The sequence below is a fragment of the Strigops habroptila genome, chromosome 6 (genome assembly GCF_004027225.2).
Source record: "Strigops habroptila isolate Jane chromosome 6, bStrHab1.2.pri, whole genome shotgun sequence".
Lineage (NCBI taxonomy): Eukaryota > Metazoa > Chordata > Aves > Psittaciformes > Psittacidae > Strigops > Strigops habroptila.
In genome coordinates this window covers 29,045,056-29,062,679 of record NC_044282.2, presented here as the reverse complement: position 1 = coordinate 29,062,679, position 17,624 = coordinate 29,045,056, and positions in this window count along the sequence as shown.

Genomic DNA, 17,624 nt, shown 5'->3' with positions numbered 1-17,624 from the left:
GAATCACCTGAGCAAGAAATACTGTTCTGCAGTTCTCTACTGTCTGTGTAAGAGTGACTCTGATGTCTTAACTGCTTGCTTGGGTGGGAAGGTTGTTGAGAGAGAATATTTCGTTCAAATGCTGAAGAGGGAAGTAGAAGGCTCGAAAGGAAGGGCCATAGCCTCAGAGCTTAACTGAGGGGAGCGCCGCTTCAGAAGGAGCAGGGAAACCTTCAATAGCTAAAGCAGGTCGTAGTGTCATGTGGTTTGGTACTCCCAGAGCTACCAACAGGATAAAGCCCTTGGGCTTATTCAGATGCATGGAACCCATGTTCATGTAATTGTTATACAAAATATCGATGGGAAATCCCTGGTGCGTAGGAAAAATGCGATTGATTTCCACTGCGCCGTAGCAATGTCTGTGGCATGCAGGACGGGAACTATTACAATAACTGTATCTAATGTGATGGATAAAACATTCCCTGAATTGCCAGAACAAAGATGGTGTTCAAATTTAGAAAGCGAAAATCTTCATGATACTGCTTTCAACACCATAACTTCTTGAAGAAGTGGGGACTTAAAGAACGCATGGTGATATAAGTGAGGGAGCTAACATACTGCTGGCTTTAACCATGAGTACACCATGATGTGAAACTTCACTGTGAGGTTCAGACTTAGACACTCAATCTCTGCAAAGGATCAAAGGCTGGTTGAAGCCAGCAGATTGTGTATGAAATACCAAAGAAGATCCCTTGTGGCTCCTTCAGCCTTCGCACTTTCTGATGCTTTCCCTCTGGACAGGCTATGTGATGCTGCCTTGCATGCGGGAACGGATGCGTGAACATTTATACGTGTACACCAGAGGTAGTATCTTGCATCCTCACCTGCAGAAAAGCTCTGTTCAGTGTCCAGGAATTTATACTAAAGAGATTTTGGCTCAGAGCAGTTCTGCAGATCTGGGTAGTCAAGAGAGTCAGTTCAGGCTGCTGTTTTCAGTGGCGAGCTAGATATTTGTCCCCTCCCTCCACTGCTCTGAAGGTGGCCTACAATGTGACTAAGATCTCTGTGTTAGAGTATGAGCATGAATGTAGTTACGGCCCAGCGGAAGGTTTTTTCGTTAACATATGTTGGAATATTCTCCTGCATACAAGATACATTGTGTATGAGCACATACTTCCATCTGCTCTCAATTTTTTGCAATCATATAAAAATATCTTAAATTCTAATGCAAATAAAATTAAATCCCAGTCTATTTTGATGCTATAAATATTCATGGTCTCCTTGTACTTTTTAATGCATTTGTCAAAATAAGCCGTGGTTTTGTTGGCAGCTGGCTGCTTTTCTTACTGCATTTCTTACTGCTTTTCTTACTCACCTACCTTGAGAAATGAGAAGCCCAAGATCACTTTCTAAGCTTGTCTCCCATGCCCTGGACTCTGAAGTGACCTGAAATCTTTTCACTGTTTCTTTTCACAAGTGCTCCTGAGTCCTCTGCTGAAAAGTGACAGCTCACCTTTACAATTTAGTGTCAGAATTCTTTGAAAGAATGTCTATTGGTGTCACTTCTCATACTATGGCTAGTTGCAGCTCCCTCAAGGGGATTTGCTTGAGCATTCTCTGACTGCAGTGGCGTTGGAACTGCTGTGGTGTTACTGACGCCCCTTTTGTGTCTCTGACAGGCAACGGAGAATGGGCTCCTGTGAACTCAGCTGAACTTGGAGATGTATGAAAGAAGCACGCAGGGCATTGTTCCTGGGGGGCTGCTTTTAACAATACAATTTTCCAAGGCTGTGGAACGCTTAAGGGGAAAATACAGTGCAATGAAAGAAACACGTATACTTCACACCACTAGTTGATTTCAGAGATTTCATGAATTTGTCCAAATTCGTTGTGTTAGTACACCTGCTTGGATTTTGAACTCACAGCTGCCCAGTGGAGAAAGACTAGGTGAATAACACCAGTGGTTGCTGGTGAATCACAGGAATATAATTAACAATGTGATGAATTAACACTTCCGCATAATAAAAGAAGATACTCCGTTACTAGAATATGAAGCTTTAACTGCTCAGGCTGTGGATATGGGTGTATTTTAACAAGGCCCCAAATTAAAACAGGGTTATTACTGATTATGGCGTATTTTATCAGCAATTTCAATACCAAAAATGTCCAGTAAAGCCTGGGAAGGTGGAGAAGATCCTGAGGAAACAAGTATTGAATGTTTGATTAGAAAAAAATATTATTTGAAGGAGACATTCCAGTTAAGGACATCTTTCTCCAGAAGACATATGCTTCTGGAAGGAAAATTTCATGCATATTGTCCAGGATCTGGCAGTTTTATGTTAAATACTGCATTTGTTCTTGGAAGGCTTTAGTAAGGCTTTTCCAGAAAACCACTTTTTGAAGGACAATCATGGTATCTGTGGACTTGTTTCTGCTGCTTTTGCATAATCTACAAATTCATATTCACAATATGTGGATTAGTCTTTAACAAAAACGAAATGCAGTGACCAAATAATTTTGACATATTCTTTAATCAAAAGCAATGTGTGTTACTTCTGCACATCCATCTCTTCTGGCTTTAAAATTCATTTCCATTGCTCAGATGGCAAATGAATGTTGTTCTGTCTCTGTAGAGTTTAGTGATATAAATTATGCTGTAGAGAAATAAGGTCAGGTGTATCTTTGAAACCAGTGAAGAGAATGGATGTTGTATCAAAATAAATTTGGCTTCAGTGTTGAATGCGACTGCTTTGAAAGCATATACAAGTATGCCTTGTATACAAGGTATACAAGCGTTGTATAGGGATGAGGAAAAATCTTCCCCTTAAAAAAATCTTCATTCAAAATACAAACACATCTTGATTATTAGTGTTAGACTCAGAAAGAGACCTAACACTACACAACTCACACACTGCTTCTAGGCACCTGATCGTGTCATCAAATTTGTTGGGTTTTTTTTAATGCAAAATGGATGGAACACTTCCAGTGAGGGGGGAGAAGTGCCAGCATCTCAGCCCACAGTTACACATCACAGACTTTGGGCAAAGAGGAGGTGGGGATTCGTGCTTACTCAGAGGAGGGAGTTGAAACTTGGGTTCTGAGATTTATGGATGCGTCTCCCAAGGCAAGCAGAGGTAGACTGAAGTTATGTCTCCATGAGACATTTCCCAAGCTGCCTGACACTGGGAAGGCTGAGAAGCCTCTGAGCAGAACACGTGCCCTGGGAAGCTTGGGCACCACTGATCAGGACAGCAAGCGTTCTTAACTTTATTGCCTTCATTTGTCGAAAGCCTGTTTAGGGTAAATCTGAGCCTTTTACAGCTTGAGGTGTATAAACTCTTGAAATGTATGCATCAGCTTACTGGAATTCTCTTGATTGAAATTAAGTAACGTTAAACCAACATCCTTTTCATCTTCTCAGGATTTGCAGTAGTTTAACTTTTTTTTTTTGGAGTTAAAAAAGCTAGACTATTCTATTATTCATGTTGTGCCTCCATACTGTGCTTCAAGGATGCTTTGATTGATGAAGACTGCTTTCTGGATATTTTCCCCTTCCTGTTTTTATAACTGAAACTGTCAATCCTCTCTTAAGACTTAGTAAATAATGAGATCAATCGCTATATAGTCGGCAGAAAAGCAAGGACAGTGACTGAGCCAGTGCTGGGCTGCAGGTGAGCGAACGGCTGAGGGATATTTCAGATAGTTAAAGAAAAATCCTGAGCCTGCTCAGACAGATCAAAGGACTGCGTGAGGGATGTTTACAAAGGCTAATGTGAGGCTTGAGGGGCTAGTCCTCTGAACAACCCGTATCATCAAAAAAAAAGGGAGAGATGCCCATCCAAACAGAGCGGTGAAGTAGGCTTTACTCTTACTTGCTTGATCTATTTCTGGTCACCACATGGGGAGCCTTCTGGTAGCCCAGCACAGTGACACGAACTGCCTCCCTGCTGGATGCTCCACCTGAAACATGGTGAGCTACCCACTAGAAGAATGGAGAAGGTGGTGGTGGGGATGCTTCTTCAAGAAAGCATTGGAACTGGGACTGCAAGTTTCATCTGTACCACAGAGCAGATTCTGCTTGTTTCTGTCCCACTCCTTTTGGGCTCACGAGTTTACTGCAGTCCTAGAAATGGAGAAGGGGTCAGTTTGTCACTGGAGCTTTAAATTCATTTTAGTTCAAGTAACAAAAAAGTTTATTGCAGGTATTGATTGTTGGGGTTTAGTCCAGTTCATTCCATGGCTACTACCAGGAAGTACCAGTTTGGAGAGGGAAGTGGCATCACATCTTTCTGTGCCACAAGAGAAACCTGTCAGCTGTAATAAGGTAGGCAGTTGTGGTGTCCATACTTGAAGAAAGGTGTTGAAAAACTCAAAAGGCTTCACAAACATATTCCAAGAATCACTGGCAGTCCATATGACTCGATGTTACAGGAAGAGACAATGCAAGAGAAGATTCAATACAAAAAAAGTTTGAGAGATTGATTGATAGTGAGTTCTGTTGTTCCTTATGGTAGATGCCTTCTAGTTTAGCAATAAAAAGGTGCAATGAACTTTAGTGGCTAGAAGTTGGAGCTAGTTCCGAGCAAGAAAGTGCACATCTTTAACAGTGAAAGGGAGTGTTTTTACCCGGATGAACTGAGAGGAATAGACGTGGGAGTTTTAAGCCATGAGTGCCCCCAGCTGCCTGCTGTGCCCTGCTCCTGCAGGTGACTGCTCTTACAAGAGCCTGCAGGAGGTGAGTGGCTGTATCTCAGCTACTCCAGAGTAAATCTGGTATTTTCAGTCAAACTGATCATCACTGGTGACTGAAGCTGCTCTTCTGGGGAAGGGGGAATTGTATTGCACTAAATTAACATAGAAATGTTTGATGCAACTGGTGGGTTGTGTCTTCATTACACTGTAAGAACAACCTGTAAGGCCTGGTTGACTGCGACTACCTGTTGCTTGGTGAAATAATTGTGCCGAAGCAACCTGGGGTAGTTCTCAAAAGCAGAATGCTGAAATTTGCTAACCTCATGGTTTTAACTGGATCCTAGCTCCAAGGTGATTTCCAGTCTGGACTAGCCTCTGTGTGTCAAGGATAGCTGGGTACCTGGGCCAGGAGATAATTAGGTACCAACTGCTTGAGCATAACACATAACTAAGGGTGCATCATTGTGCATCATGAATGAGCATTAACATTACCCAGCAATGCATCCTTAAGGCAAAGGCAGGTGGTGGCTGCAGGAGGGGGACGGCTGTGAGCTGGTGGGAGGTGACTCTTCCCCTCTGCTCAGCACTGGTGGGGAACACTGGGCATTCTGGGACCAGTTTGGGCTCCCCAGTACAAAAGACACATGGACATACTGGACTGGGTCCAGTGAAGGGCCGTGAAGGTGATGAAGGGGTTGAGGAATCTGACATATGAGGAGAGGCTGAGCAAGCTGGGACTGTTCAGCCTAGAGAAGGCTCAAAGGGGCCTCATCAATGCTCCTCATGGGGGCGGTAAAGCAAAAGGAACTAGACTCTTGGTGCCCAGAGACAGGACAAGAAGCAATGAGCATGCTCTGAAATACAGGAATATCTGTTTAAACATAAGAAAACACTTTTTACTGTACAGGTGATCAAAGACAAGAAGTTTGCCCAGGGAGGTTATGGAAATTCTGTCCTTGGAGGTACTCAGAACCTGAGTGGACATGCTCCTGGACAACCTGCTCTGTCTGAGCCTGCTTGAGCAGGCGGGCGTTGGACGATCTCCAGAGGTCCCTGCAACCTCAGCCATTCTGTGATTCTGCAACACCAGAATGCTTATTAATGTGCAAGGAGCACTGGGGCTGATGACACTGGTCCTAATAAGATACTTCATCATTTGACTTCTCACGTATGCAATGTTTTGAGTAGGATTTTTCACTGCGGCATTAGCACCTAACTGCTGCTGACCAGCTCCTGTTCTTCTGATGCGGTTCTTTCTTCATGTCCTACTGCATTTTAGAACTTGGCCCCAGATCTAGAACTCTGATGATGTTTTTGGTTCTTAGGTATGTGAGTTTGCGTTTGGGTTCACATCTGCACTAACAAAACTGCACATTTTTTAATCTCAACAAATGATCAGTCAGTCTGTGTAATAGAACTGTTGCCTTTGTTGTTTTCCACATTAGCAATTTGTATGTTGTACATGCACACTTTATGTGCAGTAATGCTATGTTTTCATCAAGGCCATTGATAAACGTATTGAAAAAATTCGTGCCAGAACAGATCCTTCTATAAGCTCACAAAATATACAATCCCTTGGAATGAAAGCATTCCAACTACAATCTATTTTTATGATGGAGTTGTTAACCAGTTTTAAAAATTATCATTTAATGTGTTACATTGATTTTGTTCAAAGTTATTTTTTAATGCAAGATTATGTCAAATATCTGGTGAAGACACTATTTCAGCCACAATCTTCATTATCAGTCTAATGCTTAATCTCATTAAAATAGTATCGAATTTGTCTGGCAGTCTGAGTTCCTGGGAAACCGTGTTGACTGACGTTAATAAATCTGTAATCTGTCAATCCTGTTATTAGTACCCCGTATCAGCGTTTCTATTAGTTTGCTTGATGACACTTGCTAGCTAACGCTGCCTGTGGTTACCCAAGCGATTACATTTATCATCCGCAAATATTGGCTCAACGTTAACTTTTTGTGTGCCAAGTCTGAGTTTCAGCTCACGGCAGTGCCGCTGCCGCCGGCCTGGCAGCGGAAGCGCAGGGCTGCGGTGCAGAACGGTTTGCGTTCAGTTCCTTCACCTGCTTCCTCGCAGGCGATGGACCGGCTGTCCCGGCGGGCGGGCGCAGTAGCGCGGCGATGCTCTAGGTGGGGCTTCAGCCCCGGCAGAGGCAGCGAGCTGGCCTGCCCGCCTCCGAGGGAGCAAACCCAGCCCCTACAGGCGGTGGAGGGATTTGAAACACGTTTGTCATCTTTAAATCCGTCCTTGTGCCTTCTGACCCCGGCTTGCTTGGTGGACTGTTTCCTTTCATCTGGCTTGACGAGAAAACCTTTTTGTCTGGTTTATCTTCCCTTAAAATTGGTACATGTACGGGCACCAGCCTGTGTGCATGGAGGAGGTTTGCACGGCAGTCTCATTAGTAGAAAACACATACACGAGTCCTCTAAACTATTTTTAACATCTCAGCCTCACATCTTACTGTGCTAGTGGGGAATGGCATCGCCTTGGTCCAGCACTGAGGTCTCTGCAGGCAGAAGGAGGGCTGGCCCAGTGTGCATTTGGGGTCTGTGCTGTAGGCTGAGACTCTGCGTCTGCAGTGGTGAACCGAACCACGCTGGGAGCCTCTTGGTGGCACAGCTGCCTGCTTCCATGCTTTTAGCTGTCTTAGCCTCCACTGAACACTTAAAGATGGAAGTTTAATAAGGTGGGTGAAATCTGCCAGTCTCAAAATTTTGTGATCAACAGTAAAAAGTCTGCTTGGCTGCTGGTGGGTGGAGACATCCCTCAGGAATGGATACTGGAGCCAGGATTGTTTAATGTCTTCAGTACTGAGCTGGACAAGGGGATGGAGTTTGTTAGGGCTTTGGGTATATATTCCCATTCCTGGAGTTTGGCTGCTGAGCCTGGGGCTAACTCCATGCCTGTGCAGCCAAGAGTGACTCTGGTGGTCACTCCATTTGGGTGATCTGAGGTGACGGGGGTTGGAGTGACCTCAAATGTGCTGTGGCGGGTCGCAACCAGGGCCAACTCTTGCCATCAAGAGCTGCTTTTAGCTGCGTGTGTTGTGCCAGAGGTACCGACCTGCAGAGGGACCTCTCAGCTCATCCACAGGCAGCCCCGTGGCTGTGGAGCAGCCTGGGGACCGTAGGGTCTGGGCTGACCCCATCCCTGACCCAGCCCAGCCCGCTGGGTTTGCTCAGCCTGGAGAAGAGACGCTTCAGGGAGAACTTAACTGCTATCTACAGTCACCTGCTGGGAGGGTGTGGAGAAGATTGATCCAGGCTTTTCTCTGAGGTGCCTGTTGGAAGGATGAGAGGCAGCTGGACACAGACTGCAGCATGGGGAATGCTAGCCAGGGAGGTCCTGTTTCTGTCCTTAGAGATACCCAAAACTTGACTGGACACAGCCCCGAGCACCCCAGTCTAGTTGTCCATGCTTTGAGTAGACTGTCTGACCAGTGACCTCCACAAGACCCTTCCAAACTGTATTAGTCTGTGAGTCTGTCATTCTGAAACTGTGCAGCTGTATCCAAACCTTAATACCCAAACCCTGGCCAGCACTGCCTCCTGATCCGTGCACTGGGGTCACGGAGGAGAGTGCTAGCCGAGCAGGGGGAAAGCCATGGCACTGGCCCTGGTCACTGTTTAACAGTGAAGGAGACAGAGTTCCAGTGTCTGGGATGGCTTAAGTAAATAAGCACAGTTTCCAAAAATAGAAACTGGAAGTATAAATATGGCAAATAAAACCACCGCTTTATTTTAATGCAAACGCTGTTAGCTTCTTCCTTCCGTTCATTTCATTTATGGTGATAGTTACAAATGTGAAATCCTGATCCTTCTTAGGCTGCAGGCTGGACAGGTATCACCGAAGGCTTGTGCACACCTTTATGACTATATGCAAGTATCTCTTCAGCAGCACTGATATTCCATTTGGTCTTTTGTAGATTGGAAACCCTTTTTGAAACTGAAACCTGAAGTTTCAGAACCAAACTAAAGATTTCTTAACGTTTGACTGATTTTCTGTAACAATACATGTATCTAATTACTAATTCTTTATTCCTGGTGAAGATCCATTCATATAAGGATTTTTAAAACATGATGGCTTTTAGAATTGCTCAATTTTTTGCATACAGAACACAATATTTATACATATTTTAATCAGGTTTTCTGGAAAAACAGGAAGCTGAGAATCTTTCCTGTGCCTTCCAAGTTCACAGTGTTGTTCCTAGGGGGGGAATATAATCCAAAGCAACTGAAAATGCCCTGCCATCAGCCTTTCCCTGTTTAATCTATTAGCCACTCAGCTGTATAATGTATTATCTGACACGCAGTGATAAGCAGCTTAGCTATCTGAGATCATATTAAATATGTTCGGTTTAGCCTAATTCTGCAGCGCTCCATGAGGAGACACCCTCATGTACATCTGGAGCCATTTGGAAATCCAGTGCAGCCCTACTCAGGGATGGGACCCTGCTGCACTGCTTATGGCCTTGGAGGAGAATATACTTTCTGGTTGTCTGGTCCTTCCTTCTTTTCTAAAACCCTTTCTTCAGCTCCTGTTCATGCCCTTAAGAAATGAAATATTCAAGTGAGCCCATGCCCTAGAAAACAAAAATATCTCTATAGCAGATCATGCAGAAGTTTATAGGTTAGAGTGGAACTGCCCTCTCTGTTTAATGAGCTCTGCTGGAAAAACACATTTTAAAAAGCACTCCTACCCTGCATGTTCCATACTTTAAAAATACATCTTTTTAGTATTTTGTTAATCGTTCATTGGAAGTTTGACAATGACATCTACTCAACATATTCTCTCTTCAGTTACTTGTAAAATTCATGTCACCTTGCAAAAACCCCTGGATAATCGGGTTTCTCTTGAGACTGCCAAAAGCCCCTGACACTAATACACAGGTGAGGCAGCAGTCCTTGCCTCTTTTTGACATCTCTCTGAGGTCAGAGGGATAAAGACTCTGTAATGACAGATCCTCTCAGCCCCCTCTCCACTGTGGCTCCGACAGCTCCTGGCACAGATACGTGGACTCCTTTTGCTGTTCGGGGAGCTCCATCTGCAGCTCAGTGATCACAATCTGAATTTTAACCAATAGATATAAATAGATTTGATGGGGATAATGAATGTGATAGTCATCCCTACACAGTCACTGCCAAGAAAACAGCAATAGTATTAAAAAAAACCCCATAAATTCAAAATGTTTAGGGGGGGAGAGGAAATGGGGACAGACTGAGGTGGAAGGAAGCAGTTAAGGAAGCAGTTAAGGAAGCAACTGTAGAACTTAAAAACAGTATTAACTGATATTAACGTTGGCTAAATATAATAAGTACAGCACTGGTTAAAACGCAGGTCTACCAATATTGGTGGGTGACCCTTAAGTAAGAATTGGTGAATATTGCTTTTAGTAGGAAAAGGAGAACCAGCCCAAGGTTCTGCTTTTTTTTGTTTTGCATAATTTTCCTATTAACTCTCTGCATATTTTTAAACACAATCACAGCCCTCAGAGCATCAGCTTTAAACAAAAAAAATCTGCTCAGGCTTCTTCTCCTTAAAAATTCTAAAATGCCAGTTTTAAGGGGATTACTTGTACTCCTTTTGGTGGGAAATTACATTTGACATTGGAGTTAAAAGTCATATGACCTCAAACAAGATGGGTGCCGGTGCTGAGAAAGCTGAATAGAGTGGTATAATTTCCACAGGATTTAAAATTAACCTCATTGCATGATTGGCTTACATTTCTAATCCGATATATCAGGCTAAATATAGACTTTGAAGACAATTTCTTTCCATGCAAATAATCACTGCAGGCTAAAACTTAGCAAAAAATGTAAACTAAGAAAAAAAAATGTTAGATTAAATTATAGACAAACTGTCGTCTTGCTGAAATATTGATCTGAAACTGCACATATAGAAGACACTTGCAAGGGAGAGAAGGCAAAAGGGAAAAAAATAAATAGAGAAATTACTGTGTTTGAATATATATTTCTAGAGGGAGAGTTTCTGATGCTGTCAGCAATTTCTGTCAAAGATGTACCTTCAGAGGCATCGCTGTTGACTTTCAAATGTTTCATGTTTTATTACTGCATTTTAATCATTAACTATGAATGGCGTCCCTGGATGATCTGCAGGAGCTATGAATCATTCATTATAACTAAAACAAACTCTTTCTTTTTTGTAATGAGAATAAGCAATGTTTATTTAGTCTCAAAAAAATCAGGACAGCAAAACATTTAGAAAAGAACTAATATTTTTGGAAATGCTGTAAATTGATACTACAAAAGCCTCCAAGGTTAGAGAAGGAACCAGAGAGTGGGAAGCTGAGATTAAGACTGTATGCGGTGTTTTTGTTTTCTCCTCTAGCCTCCTAAATCTCCAAAGAATGTAAATATCATAAAATGTATTATGTAGGCAGGTACAATTCCAATTTAATAGGTGCAATTCCAATTTAATAAATCCATACAAATATTTCGTAAATAAGAGAGCTGCTTCTGCATGAGAACCAGCTCTGTGGCACTAAATCCATTTGGTAGCTGCTTTCATTTCCCATATTAGAGCAAGACATGAATTTCCATGCGGCAGATGAAAAAAGATTTGCTTCACAGACAAAGGTTCCCATCTCTGTTGGAATTCAGCAAGCTCCAAACATATTAGGAGAAATATCATAACCCAGTTCACTTGGTTTTATTTATTTGTTAATGTAACTTGTACTGAGAAGTTATAAATAGCTCTTAGTTCCTGGGGAAGTTCATGGCACTGTTTTTGATCAGCCTCACAAGAAATTTGTTCTGAATCCCTAAAGGGTTTATTCTTAATACATGAATTCCAGCCTATAAAAGAAACTACATCATCAACTGTGACCTTCATTATATCCACGTCCCACAAAAATCAGTCTCATTGGTTCAACATCTTGATGCAGCTTTCAGATAAACAGGTGAGACAACCCAAGCTTGGAAGTGACAGCAACATGGAGATAGTGTGAAAATACCACAGGTAAAGCTGAATCTGAGTTAGATGGGGAAGATGCCTGTAGGTATGAAAACCACAACAAACAATTATTGTCAAGCTTAAGGACTGCATCCCAGTGAGTGACAAAATGGAAAGATCGTAAAAGAAATATTGAGAGACTGCCAGAGATTGCTTTAAAGAAGATACACATATACAAGATATATATGATTCTATACCTGCTACACACTAGGTTGGCTGCAAAACTCAGAAATTTGCTGAGGGTGCACTCAGTGCCACTTTTCTAGACTTTTCTAGGCTGCAGCCATCACATTAAAAAGTTAATATTGAGTCAAAGTTATCTCCTGTTATTTTAAATAGAATTTATTTATTTTAAGTGTAGAAAGTGTAGAAAGTAGACTGGGCATCGCAGATATTGACCCACTAAGGGTCTGATATAGCTGTGGTATCATGTTTGTCCATTTGCGGTCAAAAGACAACTTTCTTTAAACAAGGAAATAATTCTTTAAAATTTTTTTTTTTTTAAATAGTTTGTTTTTCAGGAGTTTTCTAAGAGCAGCCTATGCCAACCAATTCATGACTAAAACAGGTTGTGACTGAGACAGGTATACTGTCTAAAATAAGACAGTTTGCATGCACAGCTCTTGTAAACCTTAAGATTTTGGGTTTATTTCTACTGGGCAAACAACCTCCTTGATGTTTTTCTTCTTTCAGAAATTCAGTCCAATCTTTAGCATTTTGGCATAGCCTAGAGTCATATTCTGCACTCAGATTCACCCCAAAAAGACTCCGAGAACAAAAGGTTGCTGTTAGGTTTAGCAACATAGTTGCTTGGCCATACTGTCATTTGTTATTTTATAGCTGCTATTCTGAAAGTAATTCTAGTTCAGTTCAGATACATTTAGAAAGAATCAACAGCGGCTTTGACATGCTTACCCTTGCCATGCCATTAGTACAACAGCAGACTTGATGCTGCTGGATGCATGATATGCCCATTGCTTAGTGAAATAGAAGGTATGTATCTTAAGAAGATAATTTTGATGAATTGAGAAAATAATATTTCTTGCAGCAATATTAATTTTGATAACTTCTTTTAACTTCTCCTTTGTTTGTTTTACAGATTTCCAGTGAAGATCATTTTTATGTATTTACATAGGACCAATAGAAGGACCAACCTTTTCCAATTAATTAAAAAAAATGGGTTGAATTAATTTTTTGTTCTTACCATCGAAGTCATGCTCAGAACAGTTTGGCAGCTGCCCTAAACTGTGCCTTCACTGACAAAAGTAATACATACTTCCTGTGCCAACCATCAGTTCTCCCAGTGGCAAACATGGGCACAAAGAATGTCATTTTGGCTGCAAAGAAGAGCTGGTAAGGTCAAACGTGACCAGGGGTAACAGTACTGAGTTTTGTAGCTAACTTTTAGGAAGTGCTAAAAATGCCACTTCGTATTTTCACCACTTTATGTTTTAGAGTGGAACAACAGTTATAGGTTAATGAGTCCTCTATAGAAAATATTACTTCCCAACCACTACCTCGTCAGTACCTTTATGGCAGTAGAAAATAAATCTCAGATAGCTCTGAGGCACAGTAATAGCTCATTGGATGGCTGATCTGGGAAAACATGGTGCAAAAAAAAAGACATGGAAATGCAAAATGTAACAAACTGTTATAAATCTGAAAGGAATAAATAAATGTTACCAAACTTTGCAGGGTTACTTTATCAAAGAATACAAAAAGTGTATCTGCTTTGACAGGCGAGTCCATGTTTAGCACAAAAGAACCTGGGTTAAGACTAGTAAGACAATGCATGGAAGGGCAATGATTTGTCTACCCGTTGTTCCAGATATTGTATGGTTTCTCATTTATTTAGCTGCAGTTTAGCTTGGTTTACATCACCTCCTATGTGTTCTTTTGCTTAGTGTGTTAGTTTCACATGCTGTATTTACCCTGACTTGATGGTGCCAGGCCAGGCAGCTCCTTTCTCTCTGGTGTGCTCCTGCTCTGAATCCACATCTCTTCAACTTCTCTCCAGGCAGGAGAGGGTCCTCTCTGTCCACATCAGCTCATGAAATTGTAATCAGTTCCCATGTAGGTCAATACAACCTGTCTGCAGCACATCACATCCCTAATGCCTGCTGCCACTTCTTCATTTTCTGCCTTCTCCCTCCACCAGCTCTGGCTCCACTTGCTAGTCCCCTCTCCAGTTTGGGAAAAAGGACCCACATGCTTTCCTCAGCCCTTCTTTCTCCTTGGCCACTGCCCATGTAGCCTGTGATGCTGCGAGGGCAGTACTCCCCTGGTCTAGAAGGATGCCAATAGATTGGCTACAGCCATCTGCTCTGATTTTATGGAGTTAAATTCATGCCATCTGCACATCCTGCCTGCAGGGAAGGGCTCTGCCAATTATGCATTATCTCCAGAAAGATGGGATACACCTGTGGCAGGGCAGGGGCCAGCACAAAATGCCTGGGTCACCCATGCTGCATATGGGGACACCTTTAGCTCTGGGATAAGGATTAGTGTAGGCCAAAGTCTCTTCCCTGCTGGTTCTTAAAGGTTACCTCAAACCTGTGCCCGAGTACAGTCTTGTGCCCCACAATGTGAATGTGGCCTCTGTTTGTTGGCTTGAAATGCAGTGTGCACGTAACCTTTATGTTCAGATTTACCCCAGATTTCCAAGTCTGAGATTTCCCCCCGCCTCTGTTCTGTGAAAACTCCTAAGTACTATGAAAATAATAACTATTCTTAGTTTATTTGGTGCATACACTTCAGGAAAGTTTACAGTACTCATGCGCTCAGCTGCTGCTTATTTTCTACAAAGTGACTTGCTCTTTGTCCTTGTATACACAAATATCATTGCTGACCCCTTTCTCCTGCATCTTGCAAGAAATGAATCTTCTAAAGTGCCTTGTCAGAGTGGAACTGGACAGACATGGAAAACCAGCTGGAAAACAGCCAAAATGAATGTGGTGGTAGATTGTTTTTCCAAGAGCTTGGCAGAAGGTCTCCCAGAAAAGGTTTGGCAGGAATGTGATGCTCTGTGACTGCTCCCTGAGTGCACTTCACATCTTGAGTGCTCAGTAATTTAAGTTTCATTGGAACTGCAAATGGGGAAATGAGATTTGTGGGGGCTTTCATCCCTCATCCCTCTGCAGCAATGTAGATTACGAAAGCTTGTTCAAATTAGAATAAGAATGAATCTGTGCCCTAAATTGCAATTTAAAAAACATAAAAGGAGAAAGCTGCTCAGAAGTTTGATTTCACCAAGAAATGCAAGCCTGCTGGGTTTCACATTATTGAGCCGGATTTGTTTGTATATCTTGGGTTGAAAGAGCAGGCAGGGTAGAAGGCTGGGCACTGGCTGAAACCTGGATTCCTGCTCCTCAGTCAGAACCACCAGCTTCAGCAATGGTGGCATCTTTAAAGACACAAGTAGAAAATGACACTTCTTACACAATGTGGCTGTAAATTTAAGGAATGATGACTGATTTAATACAGGGCGTGAAAGTTGTTATTACTTCCAGGTTCAGTTATTGCAGGTCAGATGACTGAGCTACCTCAGATAAAGAATTTCACAGGAAAAAGTTATTCTTTTCAAAGGTCCTTAGTATTAGGAATTCAGGGAGGGAATCAAAGCAGCCACAGATACTAGAAACTAGTCATGCTTCAACTAAAGGGCAGCACACTGGACTTCAACTAAAGGGCAGAAGCTGAGAAGAATGGACTCTTATATAGCTTTCCAATTACCTAGGTATGTTTAGATTTAAATGGCATGAAGGAAGGTTTACTCAGCACTCTGAGATCAAGAATAGTCGTACCTTTCTGCTTTCTTCAACTTGGCACAAATTTGTGAATGCAAGAATCAAAACCTTTCTTAAAATTGTTCCAGCTCTGTCTCTTCCCAAGAGTCTCCTATAATACCGGCGCTTTGTAGTAGCTTCAGAATAATTCAAGTAAAAAGAAAAAAAGCTTTATGTTGGGATGAAAAGCTTTATGTTGGGATGTTATCTCTAAAATCTGACCATGGGAAAAGCTGTGAAATGCCCTGAATGTAAACCTCTGACCACAGTCAAGGTTCTGGAAAGAACAGAGTCCTGTGTGAAACTGAGTTTGCTACTGGGAGACTTTGGTGTGATCTACAAAACCTCCAAAGCCATTTTTGCAAGGGAAAGAGTAATCTTGACTGGGAGCTGCTTGACCTGTTGTATTAGGTCCTCCATGTACAGGAGGAGTCATAGTATTATGCACAACTGCAGGCATTAATGCATAACTGAGAGAGTGTACACTGGATGTTCCTTCTGTGATTAGAATAATACCTTAATTATATAGTGGTTTCTAGATTGTATGTGGAGAATCAGGCTCCACACAGCATCATCTCATATGCTTTCAATTTGTATCTAGCCAACACATTTATGGGCTATCAGCCACCATAGTGAGTGCCATTACTTAACAAGTGGAACAATCCTGTACTTACATCATGTTACTTTGGCCATTTGGTAGGTTTTGGAGCCTTTAAGTTATTCACTTTCTCTTGGGGTCTGCAATGTGACATCAGCTGATGATACTTTGTAGCTCTATTGAAGCTGGACCATTCTGTTTTCTCTATTATTTATCCTTTTTAGCTGCTCCCTAGCACGACAATCACATTTCTACCAAGGAAGATTGCTCAGGACTGTCAGAGCTTTTAACGACACTCTAAACCAGTAATTTTTCATGTTTTGGTACTTAGAATTTTTAAGAAGTGCTGAAGACCCCTTTAGGTAGGTAGATTATTGCAGGGTCTATGTGAATTTAGTACTTAGCAACGTTTCACAGAACCCAGAGGAGTAACTGATGGGTACTAACAACCCAGAGACCGGAAAACTTCTGAAATGTCTCAGACAGACTGCTTCTTTCAGGTGAGAGATGAAGCCAACTTAACCACTTTTTCAGTCCTTAACATAGTATTCTATTTCTTCAGGATTTTCCTCCTATGTCTGTTGCATCTTGCTATACAAATAATCTTTTATCATAACTAGAATCTTCTTTGTCCAAGGTTGTACTTTTATACTTCTATTTTCACATACTCGCAAGGCTTGTTTTTGTGTGTTCTTTGTTACCTTAGCAGCATTAAAGTTCTGTTTAATCTTCCATGAAGATCTGGCATAACAATGAATCATTCTTACCACAAAATGTTTAGAAACTACCCCCTGCCCTACGTAAATTCACATTTTCACCTCCAGTCTTAGACTGAGTGTTTCTGTACCCCCTGTAAACATGGAAAACTGCTCATAAATAATTATAATGATGTTTTTTATTACATTTTTTTTTTTTTCTACTTAGCTAAATGTTTTACCATTTAGTCTTCAAGCCTCTAGAAATGTACAGCAGAAATAGAGTTAGAGGTATGGCCTCAGGACATTTACAAAGAGCAGCTGCAGGACAGAAGGTGGTGGCCAGTCTTAACCTGTGCAACATGTTACAGTGCAAAACATCACGTGGCAATGTCCAAGAGGTTTTACCCTACACAGAGTAATAGTTCTCTGCTTAGGAACCATATAAAGCAAGAGGCTGCCCTGCAGGCTTTGAAATCTTCAACTTCTCAGTGTAATATTTCTTTTTCCTAACTTTATGGCTTACTTCCATGATAGACGTAACTTCTTTGTGTGTATGGAAACACTAGCAAAAGAGAGAAATAAAAAAGCTGGCTGGATTCTCAATGCCCATGCTACATCAAAGCTGTTACTGAGAAGCCACATGGTTTCTCTAGTTGTTGGTTATGTGTAAGGGTTGTCTCTGAGAGGTAGGAGCATCCCCTTTTGTTTGGTGAGAGTTAAAGAAAGATGTTCAGCACCCTTCAGAATCAGACTTTGCTATCTCTTTTTCTGTTTTGCTATGTTTAAGAAATATATTAAAAAGCAGGAGTTGTTAATATTATAATTTCATGTTATTTATCAACGCTCTGAGAGAATCAAATACAACCAGCTGCAATGAGTTGC